Here is an 8,126-nt window from a genome sequence, read left to right as displayed (position 1 = left end):
AACGAGCATAGCTAACAACTCCTGTCTCTTATTTTCCCCACAACAAAACAACAACCCTGTGAGTTGGATTGAGTTGTCCAACAGCATCCCCAAAGTCACCAATAGTTTTGTAACCCTTGAAAACCCTGTTTTCATGTCTAAAGCACACCTAGAAATCACCATTGCATAATTTCTAGGTCAGCACCTTCAACACTACAAAATAATAAGTCAATATTTAATATTGATGATGAGCATCGTACCAGAATAAACTGCCCTACATCTCTTAAAGGGTCTCTTAGTAACGCCTTAAGATGTACTTACCTCATTGCACATTGTATGATAGAAGAATCTGATTCTGTATCTATTTTTCTCCGCTTAGTATGGCAAGCAGGACCTCCATGTGTGAGGCCATATAAACTTTATTATTTCTGGCCATAATTGCTTCCATATATCCACATAGTTGGAAGAAGTGCAGCCTGCCATGTGGAATCATCTAAAGTGCTGGGATATGAAGAAAAAAAATAAACAGTTTTTTTTTAATATCCGGGCTTTGTATCTTCCCCAATTTTGTTTATGCAAGTTAATGAAAAGAAGGAAAAGTGGGAGAGGTAAAACTATTTGAAAATCGTGGTGCTAATGGAAAGTATGAGTTACCCTTTATTTAAGAAAATTGAAATGCAATCTGGAAATACTTTCTTCCACTTTCCCACCCCTCAATTTACTAACTGCTGGTGTGGTCTGCTGTTAAAGGTGAAGCTTTGCAGTGCGATAGAAACATTATGCTCAGCCCACAGCTTGGTCCCAAAGAGCTATCTAAAAAAGTTTCAAAGAAAAGTGTGGTGTGGTGTAGTGCGTGTGTATGTGTATATACACACACACACACACAAACACACACTCATCCCAAATCTCTTCCTCTACAGCTTTTTCATTTAATGAGCATATAATACTCTGACCCTGTAGGCCTGTACCAAACTGTTCACAAATGGCAACTGCAGAAATAACAATAGGGATGAGAGCAGAGCTGGGGACAATAATTCTTTTCCTAACCTCAGCTAAAGCTAGAAACAATGTGGGGCTCCAGGAAACCCTATCAATTGAATTTTGAAAGATACAACTTCCCAAAAGCAGTGATTTCCTATTGTTTTGAGGCAGAAATCCCACAAATATATATAATAAGATTAACACATGAGATCACAGTATTAACATTTTTAAAAGGGAGGTAGGAGTTGCATCACCCCGCTTTAGAAAATCCTGGCCTTGCCCATGTAGTTCATGTGGTTTTCCCAACTTTATCCACCCTCCCATTGTACTTCCCCACATAAAAATCCTCTGCATTCAGAAATATGCATACAGAAGTTTACTCAAACTTTATTGGTTTGTATTCCAATAAAGTCTAATGTTTTAGCCCCACAGACAATGAAACACTGAAAATTTTAAAGGCATTAAGTATTATAAACTGGGTAGAGTCATTTGTAAGATATGTGATTAGGAGCACTCTGTCCAGCAGCTCAAATGATAAACAAGTTCCGGATTCCGCAGAATACATCCATTTAAATATAGCTAATGTTACTGAGCCCATAGGACTCTTATATTAAGATTAAACTTACATAAGATACTGATGCATTTTTTGTTAAATTGAGCTCTTTACTGTCTGGATTTTAAGAGACAGATGATTTAGAAATAATACCATGTGATGAAATGCATTACTGTGTATTTTTCCAGGCCAGAAACATATCAATTACTTTGAATGCAGTATGGGAAAGTTGAGATACAATCCTGATTTCATTTTGGTCCATTGGTTGCAGCAAAAGAAGGTTCACATGCAAACTATGCCCTTTTGAACTTATACATACATGAACTTATAGCTAGGACCATATTATCTAGGGAAAATGTGATCAGGGCCTTAGTATTCAGCAGTTTTATAAGTAAATTAGTTTTGTTGAAACCAGCATCCTCTACAAGTTACTATGTTGTACAACATTCTGTCTAACTCTTCTCCAAGGCAAAGCTACCCATGAAAATCATACAATTATCTCCATATTTCCTTTGGTCTAACAAATATGTGAACTGCCTAATGCAGTTCTTTATATTGTATAGAAATCAGTTAGCTGATACCTGAGGTCTGTCCCGAGCGGAAACATACTTCTGATAAATTCAAATCCAGTAACAAATATCAGATATCCTCTTACATAACCATAAAAATGTATGGCTCTCCACAACAGATGGTATCTGTTCAGTATCCAAGCTGATCTTGGCTGATCTCAGAAAGCTAAGCACAGGCAGGTTAAGTGCTTGGGTGGGAGACTATCAGGAGCTGCAGGCTGAACTGGGAAGTCAAAAAGGCTTCATCCCTAAGCAGAACTGTAGTACTCCTGTTAGAACAGCTAAAAACTTTGGAGAATACCCAATTTGGCAATGAGTAAACTAAATTGACAAACAAACAGATGTCTGTGGAAACTGGATCTCATATATTTTGACGTACGCAATCTAAATTTCAAATTAGTAATGAATACTTGGCCTCTAGCCATTATTAAAAATGTCAACAAATATGGGTGCTCTTAAGAATCACAGACCCGACTGGACTAAATTTGAATTTTCATTGCAGGAGAGAATAAAGCTATGCTAAACAGTCGATTGCCCACTGTCGCAATGAGAAGATGTAAATTATTTATATACTCTTGGGAGAAGATTCATAACTTGTTCTCCTGCCTTTCTGAATTAACAGATACTTGGTGCAGTGCTTGGTGGTCTTGATAATAAACATTCATCATATGTTTACATAACAGCCATCTCAGGCCTGGGAACTGCTGATTCCTGCCTTAGCCCTGATGCAAATTGCTTCTTGACCATCCTTCCTTTTGCAGCTATCCCCCCCACCCAATGGTTTAGGGACAGTTGTTTAGAGATTCAGCCTCAGAAAACACAGATCCAACATAATAGAGATCCTGCTATTTCTGTTTTCTTTTGTTTCTTCTGTTGTCCAAGAAGAAACTTTTGCATAAGTTTGCTCCTTGTCAAGTGAGGACAATAGCTTAGTAGTATGGAAGTTCTATTGTTCAACAATTTTATGTTATAGGAAAAATGACAGTATAGGCAGAAGGAGCTGGGGAGAAAGTTAAACTGCTAACAATCAAGAAAATTGTCTGGAACTAAACCTGTTTCAAATTTCGTATATAATTTTATGTGGATACATTTTGCACAAATGGTCTGGCTTTTAGTAACACTTGGAATCATCATCTTGATTAATATGAGCTACTATTAATTGCTTAAGCAAAAATATATTGTTATCGAAGTATGTAATATTAACCCTCAAAATTGGTACTGATTTACAGATACATAAAGAAACTTCCATTAAGCAACATATTATAGTCTATTATATATCATCCTTGAACCATAACTTCTAACAATTGATCCATAGCAATGCTAGATGTAGTTCACATTTAACTTAGGGTTATTATTCTGAATTGTACTCATGCTTGTATTTGATTGGTTATTATATTAAATTGTACTCATGCTTAATTTCTTCTGATGCCTTCTATTATTAAGTGGTATTACATTAAGATAACATGGAAGAAAGAAATGTATTCTAAGTAAAAAGTTTCAGCTGTGAATACCATAAACACATTGTCTATGCATTGGCTCTATACAAATGGAATGGCTCTAAAGACCTCTCTCCATGTGTGATATTTGTGGCTGGGCTCATGGGTTTGATTAGACCAAGACTTGATGTTGCGTTATAGTATTCTCACGACATTACTGATCTTTCACTGCTCTTCCACAGCTGAGCTGATTAATTTCTAGTTCAATTGCAGTGAAAGAACACATATTGCAAGAAGTGTTCTGCTACAAGGCAGATTTTCCTTTTGACAGCTTTCATCTCATTCAACCACTCCATTCTGAAGTCAAGACATTGCTGCCTCTTGCTATTATTCACTGCACTTTTTAAACTGAGTACTTTTCCTCCTCTCTAGTATAGTCAAGGCATCATGATGGCCAGCCAGCACTGCATCACATTTTTGAAGCTATGTAATAATTACACACACACACACACACACACACACACACACACACACCAAAATAGTGAGACTATGAGGAAGGAATGGGAATGGGAAGTTGACTTTGCAATCTTTTACTGGTCATTGTAAAACACATGGGGAATACTGAGTGCTGGGCAGACAACTATCAAGATGCCTATGGAGCAGTGGAAGTGTGATTTTCAGGATTGATGGACAAGCTGGTGGCTATGTATAGATGTCTTAACCAAGAAGGGTCAGGCTTTAACCAGCTGTGGATCTTGGGCTCTCTGGAACCTTCTTGAGGAATTGCCTTGTTGAGCAGAAGGCTCATGGATATAGTTCCCAATGGTCTTGGAAGACATTTTATTGCTGAAAATATACAGTATATCTAGCTCATTCTTGCATCAGCACCAGTGGTGGGTTGCAGGCAATACACCCAGTTCGGGCGTACTGGAGCCTGCCCAGGGCACTGGATACCATTCCGGTATGGTGCTCCAGAGGGCCCATGTGCCCACCCAAGCTCACCAGTCTTTTAAGTCTTTGGTGCTTCCGGCATGTGCACAGCACATACAGCGCCTGCGCAACGCTTCTCTGAGCAGCTAGAGCATTGTGGAGGTTCACAGAGGCGCTAAGATATATGTATGCGCTGCGCACTGCGCACGCCCATGTGGACACCACCAGGCTTGTTCCAACCGTACTGGTTGGAACGGGATCCGGAACCCACCACTGATCAGCACTTTCATTCCTCAGGTGGTGAAATATGATATTAGAGCCTAATATGGTAAACAGCTTCCCTTGTACTTCTCATCTACATATTTCTTGCACCCACAGAATTCATAGCCATTGAGGTAGTTGTCCATGTGGCCAAAAAAAAAACCACTCTAGTGAGAGGAGTCCAAGGCCAAGAGCATTGATAACCACAGTACAGGTAGTCCTTGACTTACAATCACAGTTGAGCCCAAATTTTATGCTGCTGAGTGAGACGTTGAAGTGAGTTTTGCCCAATTTTGCGACTTTTGTTGCCACAGTTGTTAAGTGAATCATTGCAGTTGTTAAGTTAGGAACTCAATTCTTAAGTGAATTGGGCTCATTGACTTTGCTTGTCAGAAGGTTGATCACATTGTTGGAAGAAATGTCCTTCTGGGTTCAGTTCCAAGTGGGGAAAAAGACACTGGAAACATGGAGGCTGCTTGGAAAGATGGTTTAATGGCGGACAGGATCGCATGGCTTGAGGTCCTGGAGAAAAAGGTGATCACATGCTTCCAGATGTTGAGTGAAGAAGAAAAGAGAGAGAAGGGATGAAAGTTCTTGGCTTTATACTCTCTGTTTGGCCCCACCTCCCTGTTTACTGTTCCTCTGTAAGAAATGTATTCTGATTGGTTGTCAGACTCCGATGGGGCAATGCAGGGACAACTCTTTAGGTTGTGCTTTGAGTCCAGGTTTGGTTGAGCATTGCTTCTTCCCAGGTGCCCTGTGGTGAGATGGGTAAAGGGCTAATACTATCATGCCTTCATCCCATCACCCTGGAGCTGAAGGGGAAGGATCTTTGTTATGTAGAATAGACCGACCCAGGCTTTTTAAATGGCCCATTAACAAAGGTGGGGGCTATTAAGGGTGAGTCTCTTTCCTGCCTAAAACATGTTTCCTCATTTCTTATCCAGGGAAATTTAATATTCCTCCTTTTCAATATTTCCCAGGATATTTTATTTTTCTAGGAGAGGGTGGGTGCTAACTTCCTACAACATGACTCTGGGACATCGTAACTACCATAAATATGAACCAAGCATCTAAATTTTGATTGCATGAGTATGGGGATGCTGCAACACACGGTCACAAGTGTGAAAAGCAGTCATAAATTCACTTGTAACTGTGAATGGCCATTAAATGAACTGTTGTAAGTCGATGATTACCTGTAAAAGCATCAGAGAATTAGTGAAGGAAATGTTCAGTTCTGGCTACACAAGGAATGGCATTTGAGGTATTGCCATTAACAGTTTTCATGTGAAAATTCTAACAATATTTTACGACGAATGCTTAAATTCAAGCCAGCCATGCTTCCTTTCAAACAGCTTGCATTACATCCACCCACATGGCTGCAAAGACTAAGGGTTCTACCACAAAACCGCGGACGACAAAATCGCGGTCGACGAAAGCGCGTATGTGACGTCATCACAGCGCGACGAAAAAGATCGAAAAAGATAGAAAAATGTAAAAATAAAGCTAAAACCTTCCCCTAACCCCCCCAAACCTAACCCTAAACCTAAACCTAACCCTTAACCTAACCCTAAACCTAACCCTAAACCTAACCCTTAACGTAACGAAAAACCTAACGCTAACCCTTAACCTAACGCTAAACGTAACGCTAACGCTCTAACCCTAACCCTAACCCTAACCCTTAACCTAACCCTAACCCTAACCCTTAACCTAACCCTTACCTTTATGTGAATCGGCTTGCTGTAATTTAATTTTTATTTCAATTTTTCGATCTTTTTCGTCGCGTTGTGATGACGTCACATACGCGATTTCGTCGACCGCGCTTTTGTGGAATGCGCTTTTGACGGGTCACGAAGACTAAGTACTGTCATCTGTCTTAGATACATCATCTTCACCCACCAAATGGTTTCTTTCATGATAGAGAAAGGAGGAAGGAACATTTGGTGCCCTCCTTCCCATCCCTATCCCATTCATAAAAAGATTAAGATTGGAATAACCAACCAAAGACTTCAGGACTGCCCATGTGAGTGACCCACAGAATTGTCTCCAATGGCTCTGGAAAATTCAGCCTCTTTGGATGTCAGTTCTTGCTTCACTTCATGTCTCTTACCTTGCTTTTGTCTGCTTTTTATCGTGCTTTGCCAATTAAATGTTTTGATCTTAGTGATTGTTTAATCAACATCACCTTAGATCTTTGTTAGCTGATTTGAGTGGTGTCTGTACTTGCTCTGATCTGGATATAGGCATTGTATAGACATGAGCAGCATGCTGATCAAACTGGAAACTACGGTACCTGCATTAATTTTCCAATATTCTGTAGCCATTAAATATGTTTAATCTTTATTTGGTTACCAGGGGAATTGCTTTTTGGGTTCCCTTTCATCCACTTTTAAGTAACAAGATAACCCTACATAGGAGCTTTTTTAGAAAAGTAAGAATTTTAGGTAACTTCTTGTGAGAAAATTGTGTGGAATGTTTAGTAAAAGGCAGTTGGGATTAATACAAGAAGTTCTCAAGTGTAATTATCCTAAATCCCCCTAATTAAAGGAATGACCTGTCAGCAAATTATTCAACCCTTTGGGCAATACTCAGATCTACTCTATTTGTAACTGGCTCCGAGTATGTAAATATTTGCTGCTATTTGCAGGAAGCAGTTGTGGCAATGGGAGTTGTTAAATTTGAAACAGTTCCAGTGTAAACATCTTCTCCTAATATTCCATTAATCATAACCATGCTATTGTTTGTTGGTTACTGGTAGTCCTGCAACTTACAACAGTTTGTTTAGTGACTGTTCAAAGTTACAACATCACTGAAAAAAGTGACTCGTGGCCATTTTTCCACACTGAAGACCGTTCCAGCAACCCCCTGGTCACGTGATCAAAATTCAAATGCTTGACATCTGATTTATATTTATGACGGTTGAACTGTCCTGGGATCATGTGATCCCCTTCCACAACCTTTTGACAAGCAAAGTCGATGGGTAAACCAGACTCACTTAACAACCGTGTTACTAACCTAACAATTGCAATGATTCACTTAAGAAATGTGGCAAGAAAAGTCGTAAAATGGGGCAAAACTCAGTTAACAACTGTCTCGCTTAGCAATGTAAATTTTGAGCCCAATTGCAGTCGTAAGTTGAGAACTACCTGTACTGTATATCCAGCTTTTCCTTTAGAAGTTCAAGGTAGTATCTCTTTCCTCCTATCTTTTCCCATACCAGTCCTGTGAAGTAGGCTGAGCTGAGAGGCAGTCTGTGGCCTTAAAAGTGAGTTTCATGATTTAGAAGTGACTTTTCCCTGGGCCTTTCTGGACTTTAACCTTCCATTGTATAGTGCAGTGTTTCTCAACCTTGGCCACTTGAAGATGTCCAGACTTCAACTCCCAGAAATCCCCAGCCAGCATTCAAGTGGCCAAGGT

The sequence above is a fragment of the Thamnophis elegans genome, chromosome 1 (genome assembly GCF_009769535.1).
Source record: "Thamnophis elegans isolate rThaEle1 chromosome 1, rThaEle1.pri, whole genome shotgun sequence".
NCBI classification, from domain to species: Eukaryota; Metazoa; Chordata; class Lepidosauria; order Squamata; family Colubridae; genus Thamnophis; species Thamnophis elegans.
Note: the sequence above shows the minus strand (reverse complement) of the source record.